Here is a 19,347-nt window from a genome sequence, read left to right as displayed (position 1 = left end):
GCAACTCGATAGCTGCTATGTCATGTGTTTTGTTGCTCTGATTGGCCCGTAGAGATGTGACAGACAGAACATTCATCCAATCACACTCTGAGTTTTTTCAGAGCCTCTGCCTTTTCTCAAACGTTTCCTGTTGAAGCTTTCCCAGATGGATGTGTGAAACACATCCATCTGGCGTGTCAGATTACTTTGTTGTGTATTTTTACAAAGACATCACTGCAACGTAAAAAGCGCTCTGAAACATGGTGACATGTGAAACGTTAGTCGATCTATCTTATCTGGTTTCAAATCTACTGCCAACCAAAAATGAATATGCTAATCGTAGCGCCCGGTGCTATGCTGGGTTCTATAGGGTTAAAGTTTCTGGGCACATGAGACAAGCCGTGACACAGCTGAGATTGCAACCACCATGCACCCACTCTGAAACAGCCTTTAGAGGTGCCCAGTGAAGCATTTAGCATGGGTGGCACACAAACAAATTCCTGGTAGCGGCCACCTAGTCTGCTCCGATCCCACACTCAAAAGGATTTGGGTAAAATCACAACCTCTGCACGCTAACGCACATGGCTCTAGCAACACATGGGCTATGCTTCTGCTAAAATGTTTGTTTTTCTTCTCTTTGGTTTGTTTTAATAAGGTAAAATGTTAGAGGCCTTTCTGCTCAAGACAGTAAAATCTAAAAGATGCTTTTAATGACAATGAAAGTCTATTTACACAATAAGAGGAACTATTTTCCCAGCCTCCTCTGCGGACGCTGAAATGTCTTTGGGTTCAGTCGTTTTAAACCCAGCGGCTCAGACGGGTCACATAGTTGGGGGCATTAATGAGAAATTCAATTCATGGTAACGTTCTCACTACAATGTGGATTACCAAACAACCTGGAGGATTACACAACACACAGCTCTGTTTTCCTGCTGCAGTCAGATGAACTTTATGAACTTCTCCCTCCAGCACCAGAAATTCCTGTGATTTCTTTGAATGCATCACGCAGGATGTGGCTCCCACCTGCAGCAGTGTCATCAGTATACAATGAGTGAAATGCAGACAGGATGTACAGTGGTTCAGTGTGCCTATTTTCAGAGAGCAGCACACACTCGTTCTCAAAACACGAGCAGACCACACACACGAGTGAATGCAGCATGACACACTCATGAGGGTTTGATGGTGGCTGTTGATAAGAGCAGGTGATTCTCTGAAGGTGGTATTTTCCACATTTTCACCCAGGTCCTTTCTGACTACTAGAGCTTAAGAAGTTCACAGATTATTCATGATTTCAAAGGTACGGAAAAGTCTGAAAGAAATGACTTTGGTAAAAGTAGAAGTGATGATTTTCCTTGTTTTGTCCTGAATTAATGTTGCAGAAGCTTTCCTAAACTGTTTGTGCAGGACGCTAACGGAAGCTAACAGAAGCTAACAGAAGCTAACAGAAGCTAACGGAAGCTAACAGAAGCTAACAGAGGCTAACAGAAGCTAACAGAAGCTCCCCTCAGATTTAAAGACAAACAGGAATCATTTCATCTTTAAATAAATGAACAAAAGAGTAGAGGTACTGAATATTCATCCATCTATCCAATACAGATGCATGCAGGTCCATCCACCCATGCATCCATCCATCCATCCAAATCCATCCATCCATTCATCCATCTACAAATCCATCCATCTATCCATCCATCCACAAATCCATGCATCCACTCACCCATCCATCCATCCATGCATCCATCCATCCAAATCCATCCATCCATGAATCCATCCATCCATCCATCTACAAATCCATCCATCTATCCATCCATCCACAAATCCATGCATCCATCAATCCATCCATCCATCTACAAATCCATGCATCCACTCACCCATCCATCATCCATGAATCCATCCATCCATTTATCCATCCATCCATCCATCTACAAATCCATGCATCCATGTATCCATTCGTCTGTCCATCCATCCATCCATCCATCCATCTGCAAATCCATGCATCCACTCACCCATCCATCCATCCATCCATCCATCCATCCATCCATCTGCAAATCCATGCATCCACTCACCCATCCATCCATCCATCCATCCATCCATCCATCCATCCATCCATCTACAAATCCATGCATCCATGCATCCATCCATTCATCCATCTATCTGTCCGTCAGTCCGTCCGCCCATCCATCCATCCATCCATCCATCCATCTACAAATCCATCCATCCATCCATCTACAAATCCATGCATCCATCCATCCATCCATCCATCCATCCATGTATCCATCCATCTATCCATCAATGTATCCATCCATGTATCCATCCATCTGTCCGTCCGTCCGTCCATCCGTCCATCCATCCGTCTGTCCGTCCGTTCATCCATCCATCCATCCATGTATCCATCCATCAATCCACTCCTGGCCTACACCTTCAGTTTTTCATAAATTTCATTTTTTTTCTCATGAATCATTGCCATTGTTTATACAGTCAGTAGGTTTTACCAACTCTATAGTACAAAGTGTCAAACAGCTATTCAGTATTAAATTCTGTGTCAAATTATTTGAAAAATACTTTTTTTTTTCCTCAAGTGATGAATGTAGACATGGGATGGCATGATATAGATTTATAATACCAATTTTTATAGGTTAAAACTTTGAATCGAGTTCAGTCCTGATCAAATCCACCAAATATGTATTTAACAATACAATAGTCAACAATAGTTCTGACCAGGACTGAAGTCAGTGACAAGATTCAAACCAAAACCGCTGGTTTGAAATAATTATAATTATTATGTCGTTTTTGGAAATTTACCTTTTTGTCCTTAATGTCCTTAAAATGTCCTTCAAGAACAAAGCCTCCCTTCAAAATAATTATCACATTAGCCCATCAGAAATGACTGCAAAATAAGAAAATGACTTGTTTGGATAATAATATCCATAAAGATGCCAAAGCATGAAAAAAGAGGTTGTGTCTGTGCAGAAACAGGGGAGAAGTACACATTATTTTCTGATGGGATTTCTGAAGCTCATGGAGGCGTTCACCATATCAGATATGATGATTCATACTAACCTAGACACACAGAGAGGGGGAGCAGGAGCCGGGCTCCTGACAGACTGCCACACTGTGCCAAAATGTCATGTGACTCATACCAAAACAATGCTCCATGCCTCAACACCGACTAGGCTGTAAATAGTTCAAGCAGTGGGGTTGCCTTGAAAACCATCATTTATGCACCACAAGTCAAAGCTTTATACTGATTTGCTGTGTCAGCTCTTATTTAGCTTTTACAGCGTATTGTACTGACAGGACCTGCTGTGTAACGTCATTTAGGAGAGCTGTCATACCAACAGGAAGGCGGCATTTTCAAAGAAACTTAAGGAGAGGTATCGCTTCACAAAAGACTGTAGGCACTAAAAGCTGCATTTTGCACAAGTTTGTTTTTGGTCGGATCTGCAGACATACAAAGCCGTATTAAAACTAGAAAACAATAAAGCGTGAGTACCAGGCAGGAAGTAGCACTTTTCTGATCAGCTTTGTTTTATGTTACATCAGTGCAATAGTCTGTTTGCAGCCACAGGATCCTGATTACATGCAAATGTCACATGGGGGGCAGGACAAGAGGAATACCTGTGAGGAACCAGTGGGAATGGGGCAAAAATGGTTTATTAAAACTCTAGGTGGACCTGTCTACACTGCAGGTATTATTAGAAAAGGATTAGGTGCATTAGATTTGATCCTTGCTCTAACAAAGTGATGTTTCCTGCAGGTTGACCAATTAACCTGGTGTGAAGGTGATCGATATAAATGACTCAGTCCTCCTACTTCACCTCCAGACAGATGAAGGGAGGCAAGAGTCTAGAGGGGTCTTGTACTGAGCTAAGAGATTGGATGTGCCCTTTTATCAGCTTTTCTCCTGTATTTTGCTATAAACATATATTTACTGTAAACAGTGTTCAACTATCGACCAAATAAACCTTGGAGCTGCCACCCATTTGAGAATGAGGGTTTCCTTTCATCCATTTTTGTTTTTATTTAATAGATATTTCAAAAGCCAAACTACCAAATGAAGAGCCAGTTGGGAGACATGATACTGGTTTTTATTACTGAGCTGAGTCACGTGATCCAGATCTTTGAAAAAGAAGCTGCAATAAGCAAGACTTGACAGACATCAGTTAGAAACACAGGCAAGATCAGGGTCTGCTGTGACAAACTGGACAGAAACGGACACCGCTCATCCAGGCTTTGGACGGAGGGTTTTGCGGCTGTTTTTCTGTGAGTAAACTTTTTGGCCTGAATCTGTCTCTGCTTTCCCCACAATGTGACCAGTTGGCACAGCCGTGACCAGCACAAACTTTGGATTGCACTTCTCTCTGCAGACCCCAGTCTGGAGTTCTACATCTGCAAACAACCTATCCCTATGTGTTGTGTTTACTGGCGTTACATAATTACATTTTTTCAAATGGGTGATCTTAAGAGCAAGGCCGCCTTTAAGGGGGGATAAACGGAAGAGCTTTCTGGGAGGACTTCGAAACCATGGTCCATTGTAAAGTTAATCCATGATGATCATATTTTATTTCTAACCTGAATAATATCTATTCTTATGAAAACAAAAAAAAGAAAAATTTTTATCAACTTATTTATGCTGTAATACAACATTGGCTTTTAAAGGTGTAGACCCCCAACAGAATCAGCTTTAATTGGTAATGTTAAAAGTGTAGATTAGATCACTGAAATAATCTATTTGGAGATAATGTCAGACTTCACAGTTGTGTACAAATGTCAGGATGCCAGAAAACAAAGTAGAAGAAACTGAAATAATTTCAAGGGAAAATTTATTTAATGATTGCGTACGAGACAAAAGCTAAGAACTAGCAAACCTGGTTGTAAGAAGAAAAATGGGTTAAAAGTAACAAGAATGGGATAACAGCTGCAGAGATAGGCTGTAAGGCAAAAGGGGGCAAAACTAGGTGGAAAAAGATGGGGAAAAGCAAATAAGAAGATGCAAAAAAATGGTCAAAAAGGGCTAAGAATGGATTAAAGGGTGAAAAAGTGGCAAAAATGGTCATATAATTTACGTTAAAGGGCCTTTAGAGTGGCAAAATAGGCTAATGAGAGGCATAATGGGAAGGGGAAATGGTGAAAAGTGGTTAAAAGTGACAAAAATGGGCATCCAGAGTAGTAGGAAAGGGATACAAAGCACCAAAGTAGGTAAAAAAGTGGAAAAAAAACTGGTTAAAGGGGGCAAAATGGGTTTAATATGGAAAACAAATGTTGGTCAAAGTGGTGAAAAAGTGGAAAAAAGTGGTGACAGAGGCAACAATTAGACAAAAATTTTGCAACAATGGGTTAAAAGTAGTAAAAATGGATAAAAGAGCATCTAAAGTACTGAAAACAGGTTCAAAGGTGGGTCTAAGAGTCAAACATGGGTTGGAAAAATGGTGAAAAGCAGTTAAAAGTGACAAATATGGGCATCTAGAGTGAAAAGACGTTACAAAGTACCTAAATACAATTGAAAAGTTTCAAAAATTGGTTATAAGTGGAAAAACAGTGAAAAGCAGATAATATGTTGCAAAAATGGGCAAAGAGAGGCAAACATTTGTTCAAATGTGGTTAAAAAGTGGGAAATAAATTGGTTACCGAGGCAACAATAGGGAAAAGTGTAAAAAAAAATGGTTAAAAGTGGGGAAAGTATGTTAAAATGGTCATATAAAGTACTAAAAGTAGTTGGAAAGTGGCAAAATACATTAAAAGTGGAAGAAATGGTTTAAGAGGCAAACATGGGGAACATGTGAAAATGGTGAAAGCTGCTAAAAGTGATAAATGTGGGCATCTTCTGTAGTGAAAAGAGGTTAGCAAAACATGCAAAAAGTGGCAAGAAAATGTTAAGTTGTAAAAAGGTGGCAAAATGTTCATATAAAGTACTAAAAAGGGGTGAAAAGCGGCAAAATAGGTTTAAAGTGGAAAGGTTGGTTATAGGAGGCAAAAATGGGCGAAGAGAAGCAAACATTTTTTAAAAGTGGTTAAAAGGTTGAAAAGAAATGTTTACCGAGGCAACAAAAGGTAAAGTGTCAAAAATTGGTTAAAAGTGGTTAAAAATGTGGCAAAAATGTTTGTGTAAAGTACTTAAAAGGAGTTGGAAAGTGGCAACATAGGTTGAAAGTAGAAGAAAACTATTTTTAAGAGGCAAACAAGGGTTGGGAAATGGTGAAAAGCGGTTAAAAATTACAAAAGTGGGCATCTTCTGTAGTGAAAAAAAGTTACAACAGAGCAAGAATATGCAAAAAGTGGCAAAAATGCAAAAAGTGGAAAAATAGGTTTAAAGTGGAAAGATTGGTTAAAAGAGGCAAAAATGGGGTGGGAAATGCTGAAAAGCGCTTAAAAGTGACAAATGTGGGCATCTTCTGTAGTGAAAAGTTGTTAAAATGTAGCAAAATTTTGCAAAAAGTGGCAAAAAATGATTAAAAGTGGTAAAAAAAAAAGTGGCAAAATGATCACATAAACTACTAAAGAGGGGTTGAAAAGTGGCAAAATAGGTTAAATGTGGAAAAGTTGGTTATAAAAGGGAAAAATGGGAAGGGGAAATGGTGAAAAGCAGTTAAAAGTGGCAAATATCAGACTAGTTAAAAGAGGTTACAAAGTAGCAAAAAATATTTGGAAAGTCTCAAAAATTGGTTATAAGAGGAAAAATGGTGAAAAGCAGATAAAATGTTGCAAAAATTGAGAGGCAAACATTTTTTAAAAGTGGCTAAAAAGTTGGAAAAAATGGGTTACCAAGCAACAATAAAATTGGTTAAAAGTGGGGAAAAAAATGTGGCAAAATGGTCATTTAAAGTACTTAAAAGGGGTCAGAAAATGGCAAAATTGGTTAAGAGTGGTAAAAAATGTTTTAAAGAGGGCAAACATGTGTGGGTAAATGGTGAAAAGCGGTTAAAGGTGACAAACATGGGCATCTAGAGTGGTGAAAAGGGGTTAAAAAGTAACAAAAATAGGTAAAAAGTGGCAAAAATGGTTAGAAGAAGCAAACCGGGTTTCACTGGAAACAATGCAGCAAAAATAGGAAGAAAAAGTCAAGAAAAAGATCTAAAAATGGCATGAACAAGGTTTTTGAACATCAGAACCCAATGACACAGCTTTGACACAGTTTTCAGTAACTGTTAGCTAGGATTTTAGCATTTGTGCTACTGAATCACGTGTTGATATCATCAATAAATCCCATCTGCTGAGGGCCCTGAGCCTCTTTAGTGAGCTAAAACTGCTGGCGGGAGCTTTAAGTACAGTAGTAAAGTCTTTTTATGATTCTTGCTTTTCCCCCTCTCATGTCCCACTTCACGGCCACGCAGCTTCACATCCAAACACAAGGACTGTATTTTATCTTCTTGCAGCACTCACATTCCTCATCATGGGTGTATACATTCAGCGCTGGCACTGAGGGAGATTGATGCTTATTGGAGCATCATGACCCACCTAGAAGCTGGTTTAAATCTGTTCCTGAGTGCTTCCAGTGAATGCATGCCTGGAACAGTGTTTGCACACACCCAGTGCCAGGGAGTGTAAAATCCCAGCATTCACAGGTGTCAGAAACGTACTGTAAGCTCGTTAGATGTGCCAAGTGTTGTAGCAACAAGCCAAGAGGAGAGCCACAGGAGAGATCAGACACACAGGAAAGCCAACATGTCTCTACAAGGTCAGCGCTAGAGCCTTTTGGGTGCTGCTGCAGGGACACTATTTGTTTATCAAGCTCTGAGCAGCCTGAGTTACTTTAATTCTTGGCACTGGCTTCACTGCAAGCCACAGCCTGCAGTCTGCTGCTGGACATGTTGAATGTAAGGAGACCACCTGCTCTTAATCAGGCTGCTTCAAACGTATAGAAACGTCAGAGTGGATACACAGACAAACGTCAAACAATGTACAGTGGATCAACACAAATGTCAAAGAACTCGCCTCTCAGATTTCTGCTCATTAGACCAACTAAATGAGCCAATTCAAAACACGAAGGCTCAGGCTAGGTGAGGAGAAAAAAGGAAAATTAAAGCTGGATTATTTTCCACAGGCTGCAGCATGAATGGTCATGGCACGGCTGATTTCACTCAGCTAAAACATTTACTTTAGGAGAGAGGAGGGAGGGGAATATGAGGGGAGAATTAAGTCAAACAAAAACCAAATTCCACCGGCGCTTTTACCGTCAGGCGAAGGTGGGCTTCTGCCAGGGTTTCGTGCACAAAGGGGCCTCAAAGTGTGCAACACTGTGCAGGTTTTCATGAGAAAATATTGCAACAATCAAGATGAGTATCAAGGATGTAAATAAGGTACTGACGTCATTCTAGGGGTGTTACATTAGGTTTGGCCCCTACAGTTATTGTGGAACCTGATTTAAGGCTAGCTGTGAATGATCATTTTGCCACATAATCCTACGAGTCAAGTGTCCTTGTCCTCCATGTTTGTTTTCAGGCGAGTTTCTGTGAGATCTTGTTAGTGTGGAGCATTCTCTGTGAAATCAGACAGCAGAGAAGTGGTCTTGAAGTCTGGCTGAGTCTTCTGGGTTCTTAACTTAAACCTGGGTCTCAGAGACTTTTGGATGTGTGCTTGGGAATTTAAAAGTCTGAGGCAGAAAGGCTATGTAGCACAGTTTTTTCAAGAGTACCTGGATGCATCCGAGGACCTCCACTTCACATGGGAAGTCGGAAAATCGCCGCCTTATCTCGTCTTCTAATACCAGAAGTCACTTGAACTGAACGTCTTCTTCGTTGTTTTCTCCGTGTGCCGCCGCCATGTTAATAGAAGCAAGTCCTCCAAATAAGGAAATAAAAGTAGACAAAAAATTTGCAAATTTTCGGGTTAACTTTATCAGCGACAACGTTACATTAATTTTAATGAATTGAATTATGATCCAAATTCATGCATCACTGAGCACAGACATAATATGTGACGGGAGACTGGCTCGCTGGCTGGACGTCAGCGTCGCTGCCATGTTGCCAGAGGCAAGTCTGCCACGTCATTCAATACAGCAGACAAGGATTATGCACGTTTTCGTAATTAAAAGCTCAAATGACGAGATTGCACGGATTTTAATGAATCATTTATAACAAATGATCCATGTTGAAATAATAACTGACAGTGAAACATAAAAGCAGAATCCACTTTCTTGTATTTTCTCAACGAAAAGATGTACTCCATGATTTAAAATAGAATAATTTTATTTAGAATACAGTTTCATATATGTATAGGTATTTTTTTATTTTAATCTAGATATACATATTTATATATCAATCTGATTGTTTGACCTTTTAATTCCAATAACCTGCACAACAAGGCCTTTTTTACGTGTATAGGAAGTACTTCCGGTTCAGCGTTTATTGTGTTACCCCACTGCCCCACTGAACGCATCCAAACATTGTGCTCCACCCACCTCTGTTACCATCTTTTTTTAATCTAGCTGTCCTTACATTAAAAACTAAACTCCATAAGGTGTACTTAAGAGCAGGGGCTGCGCAGTGGTGAAGGGGTTAGCGTTGTTGCCCCACAGCAAGAAAAGTCCTGGTTCGTTTCCCAGTCAGGGCCTTTCTGTGTGGAGTTTGCATGTTCTCCCCGTTCATGGGTTCTCTCCTGGTGCTCCAGCTTCCTCAAACCACCAAAGACATGCTCATTAGGTTAATGGGTGACTCTAAATTGGCCTTAAGTGTGAATGTGAGTGTGCCTGGTTGTCTGTCTCTATATGTCAGCCCTGTGACTGACTGGCAACCAGTCCTGGGTGAAAAGACAGAGAAAAGAGCCAGCGTTTCTAGGGTATATGTAGTGGGGTTTCAAGGACAAGATTGATAAACTCTGATCCAGATCAGAGGTTTCTATCCATTTAAGCCTATGAGCTTAAAAAAATAAGTGTCAGAATCTGGGGGGTCCCTGCACATAGATCAAACATACAGTTTCACAGGTTACCTAAAGAAAGAAGCAGATGAATAACTAGTTACAGTACAGAGAATAAACTGATCTAAGGCTTCGTATTCACAAACTTCAGCATTAATTTAGTTTCACATCCATCACGGATAGACCAGGCTGATGTGAGCCTTCAGGCTCTGCTTTGTGTTCTTAAAATCAGGTCCAGATAAACGCCAGGAAACTTGATTCGTGGCCAGATATCAATATCCACAGACTAGGAAACAGTTTAGATCTCTGTTGAGTTCAAATATCCTGGTTAATGCTGATATTATTCTGTTTGTCTCCCGTTTTCACTGCTCCTCACAGAGCAGTCTTCTGTGTTTTGTAGCCCGGAGCCAAGCTGCTGTACCATGCGCCGACGTGACGTCAGTGCAACCTCCTATTGTCGTGTGTGTAGCTCCACCTTTTAGGGATGGATAGGTGAGATTGGTACCCCTACTGAAGGGTGCCAAAAGTGGGACGGTACGGGTCGGTTTTTGGGACCCTTTCCAACTTTTGCTCTATGGAAACGCAAAAAAATGTGTGCTGTTCCACACAGAACTGAGCCGGACCACTTGAGGGAAATGAAAGCCTCTCATGACCCCCCTAAGCAAACACTGATGGACAATATACTGCTAAACTGTACCTTAGGGATGCACAATATTAAAGACATGATATGGGCAGATGTGAAAATTTCTGTGGATATTTCCTGCTGCTATGTTGGACGTATACGCCAATAAATTAGGGACGTTTGGGCATGACCAACTGACCTACGTCAGCGGAAGTGTTTTTTTTCTTAAACTTTAAAGAGTGTTTAAGAACTGAGGCTTTAGATCTGATCTACATTTTTAAATATCTGTATCAATATCAGTTTGGCTTAGATAAATCTGAAAATATCAGCACATCAGTATCGGCAAAAATCCACTACAGTGCACCCCTACTGTGAGATGCCGTGGGTGCTGTTGTTTACATCCAGGTTAAAGAGCACTATGACAGCAGGGAAGTAGCCATGGACTGGAGCTAGAGTGGCTGTTCTGGCAGAGTCTGTGTGGAGCTCATCAAAAATACTAAGACCCTCAACAGTCACCTGAAATCTTCATATCAAATAAATCAAAGCGAGAAAGAGCTACCTAGGGACATAAAAAACATGAAGTAATGTGTTACTGTGAGGTAAAATGGTCTTAAATAAACATAAAAATCTTAGCTTACGGCATCTTAAACCTCTACTGCAGTAGTTCTAAATGTTGGAGTAGGGACCCCATTGGGAGAGGGGGTCTCCAGATGCCTTAAAAAACTAGGAATATTTTCTAATTTACACTGTTGCTGTTTTACACCATTTTTGCCAGATTTCAACCCGTTTCATCAATTTTTTTTCCCAACAATTTTGCCAATGTTAACACATTTTTGCAACTTAAAACCCATATTTTGTCAGTTTTAAACCCTTTCCACCATGTTTTTCTGCCTGTTTTTGCCACTTCTAAACCAAATCTTGCCACTCTCTGCCTATTGTTGGCTCTGTTGACATATTATTGCCACTATCAACCTCTTTTACCACTTTTTAAGCCACATTTCACAATTTGACATGCCCATTTTTGTCAGTTTCTGACTTTTTCTGCCTCAGCTAAACCTTTTTAGCCAGTTTAAATCAATTTTCATTCCCATTTCACAGAATTTCCACCTATTTTTACCACTTTAACGCCATTACAGCCACTTTTGAATACCTTTTTACCACTTATTATGCCCATTTTTGTCACTTCAACCCCTTTTTGCAGTTTTTTGGGGTTATATTGCCACTTTTATCTCATTTTTCGCAATTCTTACCCATTTCTTTAACTTTTAAAATCCAATTTCACCACATTTCCCACCATTTTTAGCCATTATTAACCCATTTTAGCTATTTATAATGTATTTTAATTCTGTTTTTATTGAAAGGATTTACATTTTTAAGAGGGCTACTTACTACACAAATGAATTAAAAAGATATTTGTGTCTTTGATAAGCATATACCACAGCTTCACTGTACAATGGACCATGATTTTGCTGGCCCCCAGTTTGGCTGGGCCCCAGAAAGTTCTCCCATTTTTTCCCCCTAATGGGTGGCCGTGTCTCCACATGACTATTCTTGAATGTGCATGGCTGTGTTCAGCCACAGTCAGGTACAGTGGGGGTCACCGGTCTCTAACACCTTTATTTTGGGGGTCCCAGGCTGAAAAGGTTGGGAACCCCTGCTCTAGTGCACATGATGTGCTGAAATACTGAGACATGGAGACTTAAAGTCATCCTGATACTCATATGAGAGGTGATAAGAAAGTACTGCTTGCTCACATTTAAGTGTGTCCTGGAATTCTGTGGTTATGTGGGGCTTTAAATGTTTTATTCAACTGGTATCATGCTATAGGCCAAATAGAGAAGGGCCCCATTCTGCGCTTTTCCTAGGGCCCCCACATTACCAAAGGCGTCCCTGCTGAATTCAAGCAGCAGTTCGTTTTTCTGACATTCTGTCTGTCAAATCACAAGCCCAGCTGAGATGACTAAGAGCCATACAGAGTCAAACAAAGTTAAGAGGAAGTAGAAAACTCTCCAAAGTTGTCTTATTTCAGTTTAAATGTCGGAAAGCTCAAAGTATCAAAAGCACATGAGTCGCTTTAAACTAGACACCATATGCGTAATTACGCATCGATTAAAAACACGAGATTCATTCATGCCACGCAGCAGCAAACACAAAATCAGCATCTCATCTGCACAGCTGAATGGAAACTTTCTTCAAAATCCTCATCTCAGCTCAGAGAAATGAAAGTGAACATACCTGAAAAGGTGTGAACACGTCCTCCAGCCGATAAATAAAGGTAAAGTTTCCAACAAATCCTCACGCGTTCATTGAAAAGCGAGTAGAGAGAGAGAGCTCTTCCACCTGGACTTCTCCTCCTGCAGGATCAGCGCTCATTAAACGTGGAGATCAGGACGGGGCTGAGGTTTCTCCTCTTTGCCCGTCCCACTTCAGACACCCAGCGCTCTGTCTGCAGAGGATGCAGAGACCAAGAGCTGCAACACGGAGCTTTATAGACACGTTAGTAAGACCCAAAGACACCCTCATAGATATTTTTTTCAAACCTAGCATCACCAGGGACAGGAATTTCTCTACACTGGCATGTTAAGCTACAACCTTTCTGTTATGCAAGGAAGAAAAAGCGAGCTGTATGACTCTGGTTATCAGTAGAGGAAGGGGAAAGTCTTAGAAACAGCAGGCCTGAGGCTTTAGATGACTTTGAAATGAAGTTAAACTTCTGCAAAGCCATCAGAGCAAGAAATCTGGTTTGGTTTACTAAAGCTGCTTAGAAGACGTGGCTCAGCCTTCTTTGTATAAAATGATCACATTAGCAATGCAGCTACATGTGAACATCATATGAAAAAGAACAAAAAGTCACATGAATGTAAAAATAAATCCTCAAATTATGGTACAGAAATTAGGAAGACCGACAAAAGTTGGAGATGCATGGGCAGAAAAATGTTATTTTTTCACAATCTCCAAGTTGAAACGGTGATATGATGGCAGCATAATTAAAGCAATATTATAGTGTGGTCTATTTCTGTGTTTAATTGATAACTAGAAAAGCAGACCTCCACCATTAGCCCTATCTCCCAATAGTGAAGCATCATTTAAAAAATTCCTGGACCCGTCCCCATGTGACCCCCACCAAGGCACTCACAGGTTACTCCCTCCCTGTAAACATGGTGAGGCAAAGCATTGGCACCTCCACGGGTGAAAGCATTGCCTGCTGGTGTCAACAGATGCACTGACAGTCTCACCCATGGTCTCACCGGACGACTGGAAGTCATGGCAGAGGGTGAATATTCCTCTATTCCTCCCAGCGTTGTGGGTATTCTCGCTACAATTCGCTGTCTTTCTCTCTGTTACGCTCCGACTTGTCTCCTCGACCAGGCGTGCGTCTTTCAAACTCTATAAACTCCAAAACTTTGAATAGAAACACACCCACAAATGCTGCTGGGATTGAAGTTACTCATGTCCGCCATCTCCTGGTGTAAAGTGGTAACAGCGCAGACCTCCACCATTAGCTTTATCTTCCAATAGTACAGAATCCTTAAAAAATTCCTGGATCCAGATGGTGATCCAGATCAGTCCCAAAATGTAATTAGTTCTTCCTCATGCCATTTGTGACATTTCCTGAAAATTTCATGAAAATCTGTCCTCAACTTTTTGAGTTATGTTGCTAACAAACAAACGAACAAACCCACCCGACCACATAACCTCCTTGGCGGAGGTAATAACAGCATGCAAACCTCAGCTCCCTGTCTGAATTGTGCAGACACATTGGTTCCAGTGTCTCTGTGCAATTTAGTGTCTTTCTATCTTTCGTGGAAGCTTTAAGTTGAAAATACAGGAGAAGATCGGTTTATTAGCTATAAACTCAGAGACAGACCAAGGCCGTTAAAAACCCTGGCATTTGCAACAGACTGCACCATTTTTCAAAACCAGCTCCAATCAGACTGTTAACAGAAGAGAGAACACCCATATAAAACTCATAAATCCCCAAAAAATGCTAACCTGACACGCCAGATGGATTTGTTTAACACATCCATCTGTGAAAGCTGTAATAGGAAACGTTTGAGAAAAGGCAGAGGCTTTGAAAAAAACTTGGAGTGTGATTGGTTGAATGTTATGTCTATCACACCTCTACAGGCCAATCAGAGCAACAAAACACAGGACATAGCTGCTTTCGGGGTGCGTGTGCGCAGCTACTGAGGAATAACACGAAACCATGGCGTCTATAGACATGTAAGTACTCGACTTTTGTCATTTTTGAAAAGAAAACAACTCACTGCTGTTCTTTGTTCTTCTTTTAAAGAAGAAATTTTTCAACCATGGACGGCACACTGGTATGTTCTTTTTCAGAGGAAGGGCACCCTTGAAGACACTTTACCACTTTTGTCCATGGGAAGGGCTTTGTGGAGGAACCCTAACCAAGATTTGTCCTATATGAAGGCACCCAAGAAGGCTCTTTACCATGTTCCTTAACTGGAAGGTCTCTTTACCATGTTGGGTCCACTGGTGGAACACTCTAGATTGCACTTTATCACGTTTTGTTAACTGGTACGTCTCTCTGATGAGCATTTAGCATGTTTGTCCACAGGTCACCCAAGATGGCACATGTGGAGACAAGGCCATCCATAAGGGAGGAAAAATGGGACAGCTTTCTGGGGTCCAGCCAAACTGGGGACCAGCAAAATCATGGTCCATTGTAAAGCTGTGGTATTTTATATTTAACCTGAGTAATAACCACTCTTATCAAAGAAACACATTTTAATTCATTTGTGTAGCAAGTAGCCCTCTTTTAAAAATGTCAACCCTTTTGTTGAAAACAGAATTAAAATGCATTAAAAATAGCTCAGAAAGGTAACTGTCAAATTCCAATGCGCAAAACGTCCTTTGGACAATCAGCCTTCTCTGTCTCAGGAGCAAAACTCTGGAATAATCTACCGACCGAGCTGAAAATGCAGCATAATTTTAAAGGTTTTAACATCATGGCTGAAGGAGCAACAATACCTTCACACCTATAAAACACCTGTTTGTATACATGTTTATCTGAAGGAACCATCTCTAATACAGCTTTTTTCATTATTATTATTTTTGGACTTGTATTTCATCTGTCTTGGATATTTTAATTCTGATGTATTTGCTAATGTACTGTGTTTTTGGTATCTCTGTTTTTTCTCTAATTTTTCCCTGTTTTTTTACAACTCTAAACTTTAAAAGCCTCCCATGGACAGGTGTTGAAAATTAGCACTTTGCTATAAACACTTAAAGCAGTGCATTTGGGACCTGGGTATGACTACATATGACAGCATTAATGTTACTGTATGTCCATGTCAAATAACTGTTAAAATAATAATATAAAATAAATGAGTTAATAAGGGCAAAAAAAGGTAGGAAATCTGATAAGCTGGATTTTAAAAGTAGCAGAAATGGCAAAATAACCCCCCAAAATTAAAAAAGAAGGCATATTAAATAGTAAAAGGGGATTCAAAAGTGGCTGAAATGGTGTTAAAGTGGCTAAAATAGGTGGAAATCTGGTGTAATGTGATGAAAATTGATATTAACTGACAAGAAAGGTTTAGCTGAGGCAGAGAATGTCACAAACTGGAACAAATGAGCATATCAAATTGTGAAATGTGGCTTAAAAAGTGGCAAAAGGGGTTAATAGTGACAATAATGTGTCAGCAGAGCCAACAATAAGCAGAGAGTGGCAAGATTTGGTTTAGAAGTGGCAAAAAAGGCAGGAAAAGTTGGTGGAAAGGGTTTAAAATGGACAACAAATGGGTTTTAAGTTGCAAAAATATGTTAAAATTGATAAAATTGTCGGGAGAAAGTGATGAAAACGGGTTGAAATTTGGCAAAATTGGTCTAATTGGCAAAAGACTTATTTGAAAAATGTTCTGAGTTTTTTTAATGCATATGGAGACTCCCTCTCAGTGCCTTGTGACCCCCAATGGGGTCCCGACCCCAACGTTGAGAACCCCTGCTTTAGGGCACATTAGCATGTTTTGTCCACTGGTAGGACATCCCAGGGGCATTAATTCATGTTTTGTCTTCTGTAAATTCACCCTTAAGGACAGTTTAGTGGATTTGCTCGCTAAAAGAGAAGAAGGCTGCCTTCACAGTCTCATTAGGTAAGACATGCTGTAAAAAGGATACTTAGGTGGTGATGTTTACAAACACCCATCATGGTGATGAAGCAAGGTCAGCTGGATTAATGACAGTCATTTACTTTTATATCAGCGCTCAGTTTCCAAGCTGTTCTCACAGTTTCCATAAAAAATGGGACGAACATGCTGGTGAATAGAAATGAGTATAAAGCAGCTTCATCACATGCAGTATGACAGCATGAGTCACTTGGCATAAATGTCACCAGATCACTTCTGATCTCTCTGACTTTGAATTGGAAATCTGACCAGCAGGCTGGTGGGAGAGCTGGGCTGAAGTTTGGGTTAGAACAACTTTGTCCATTTGCGTTCACATATGCAGCTCAGCCCAAAATGTCCTGGAAACTTTCTGGAGTTTAGTGCATGTGTAAAAGCACCACAAGTGTGCAAACTCTCACCAGAGCATCACTCCTCCTCCGACCAATAAACCAATCAACACCTCTCTGGGAAACTTAGCGGCACATCCAGTGACCCCCCCACAGCCCCTCCAAACACACAAACAGTCATATGGCCTCCTCAGCTCTCCTAACAGTGTGAGTCTGTGTGTTTATGCAGATCGGCACAGCAGCTGCCGCTCTAACGCTCCATATAGATGTTATCCTCAGGCTGATTGCCATTTTGATTTAAACGTCTTAAGAGCTGCTATAAAGAGCTCATTGTGCGTGTGATTAAGGTCTTTACAGAACCGCAGGAAACACCTCGGGAACTTTTTCTTTAAATTGAACCTTCATGGCCCAAGTAAATAATTGCCCATTGATGTTGTGAGGCGCTGTTTCAGGGTTGCTTATTTCTCTTTCAGCAGTTTGAACGCTTGTCAACAGAAAAATTTGTCCTAACTCACCTTAAACCACGGAGCAAGTTCCCACAGCTTCTGTATCAAAAAAGGAGACATCCTGCTTTAAGTGGAGATCAAATTTGTTCCAACCTGACCTCGTCTGATTGACACCATGCAGCTTTAATAAATGAGCACTTTTCTCCAGACTGTAGCAGGATATCTCTGAGGGAAGGAGGGATGAAGAGGCCCTGGGGGGCAGCAGGGGAAATGGCTGACATTTGTGCCATCACATGCTTCAATCGAGGACGGTTCAGTGTCTCCAGATGTTTCTGTGCATCTCTTGCTTTAGTGCACCACTCCCTCATCTGACAGTGTTGTAAGAAAATTCAGTAAAATGAGCTCTGCATGCTCCCCACCAGAGCTGGGACGTGCCAGGATACAAATATGCCATAATTAAAGCTGCTGTGAGGAGTTTGCAGCTGGTTGTGAAACTGAGACTCAAACTTCATGAGTTACAAGAGCAAAAGAAGCCATCAGCAACACTTTAACTAATTATGAATATATTTATGGCTGTTTTAATGCCTTTTAACCAGGCAGGAGTCAGACTGCAGGATGCTAAACCGGCCTTGGTTTGGATTCACAGCAAAGATTCACAGTGAGAGATTTGTTTACAAGAAAGCAAAACGAGAGCTTTCTGCAGAAAAGGTTTCTTAAGGTGATGCACTATGTGGACAAAAGTATTTGGCCAAACCTGTCAATCTTTGAGTTCAGGTGTGTAAAGGTGTATAAAATCAGCACTTAGCCCAGTGATACTCAACATGTGGCTCTTTTGTTTCTTTTTTGTCCATTGTGACCACTTCTTTTTGCCACTTCTTTTTGCACCTTTTCATCTTTTTTTTTGCCACTTTTTGTTCATTTCAGCTTCCTTTTGCCATTAAATACCACTTGTTTCCCTTTTTTTGCCCATTTTTGCCAATCTTGACTGCTTTTTGCCCATTTCAGCCACTTCTAACTCACTCAGCCACGTTTTTGCCATTTTTGGACCTTTTTTTTTGCCACAAATTTTTTGTAACAAATTTTTTGTCACTGCTCACACATTTTTGCTACTTTCTGACCCCTTTTCCACTTTTTCTCCTCTTTTTCGCCCCTTTTCACCCATTTTTGCTGCTTTTTTGACTATTTTTGCCACTTTCCACCTATTCATTATACCTTTGCCATTAAATACCACTTTTTTCCTACTTTATGTCCAATTTTGCCACTTCTTTTTGTCACTTTTTCTCAATTTTTTACTACTTTTTTGCCCATTTTTGCCCTTTTCATCAATTTGTTTTGCCACTTTTCACCCATTTAAGCTACCTTTGCCATTAAATACCACTTGTGTTCTATTTTTTGCCATTTTCGATAGATAGGCCAGATAGATAGATAGGCCTTTATTGTCATTGACACACAGTACAGTACAAGTACAGGTACAGTATTTCAACGAAATTGCGAATTTTCGCCACTCTTGACTGCTTTTTGCCGATTTAAGTCACTTTTCAATCTTTTTTTACCACATTTTTGCCACCATTGGACCATTTTTTTGCCATCTGTATGTCATTTTTTGTCACTTCTCACCCATTTTTGCTACTTTCTGACCCATTTTTCCATGTTTTCTTCTCATTTTCGCCCCTTTTCACCCATTTGTACTGTTTTTGACCATTTTTGCCACCTTAAACTAATTTTGTTGCTACTTCACGCCATTTTTGCCAATTTTCACCACTTTGATTGAGGCTCTTGCAAAGGTATTTTTGAACAATTTGGCTCTTTGGTTGAGAAACACTGACTTAACCCTTCAGTCTCCATTTGCAAACACTTGTGATCCTAAATGTGTCATTCGGGAGGGGGTTGGGGTACGGTAGGCTCAGTGAATTCTGTGATGGAGTCCACCTTTGCAATACGGTTTGTGAGATTTCATCCCTGCTGGATGGAGTCAA

At 40.5% G+C, this 19,347-nt stretch overlaps 1 protein-coding gene across 1 annotated transcript in view; it reads right to left on the bottom strand.

The window, feature by feature from the left end:
- The window catches only part of vit (vitrin), an 80,817-nt gene extending 68,033 nt beyond the window's left edge, over window positions 1-12,784 (bottom strand). Inside the window, exon 1 of the mRNA XM_041789037.1 lies at window positions 12,686-12,784. The gene's annotated coding sequence lies outside the window, so the exon portion shown is untranslated. The remainder of the gene's footprint in view (window positions 1-12,685) is intronic.
- Window positions 12,785-19,347: the final 6,563 nt, after the last annotated feature.

The sequence above is a fragment of the Cheilinus undulatus genome, linkage group 6 (genome assembly GCF_018320785.1).
Source record: "Cheilinus undulatus linkage group 6, ASM1832078v1, whole genome shotgun sequence".
NCBI classification, from domain to species: domain Eukaryota; kingdom Metazoa; phylum Chordata; class Actinopteri; order Labriformes; family Labridae; genus Cheilinus; species Cheilinus undulatus.
The sequence above is the reverse complement of the archived record's forward strand: the minus strand, read 5'-3'. Positions and strand labels throughout refer to the sequence as shown.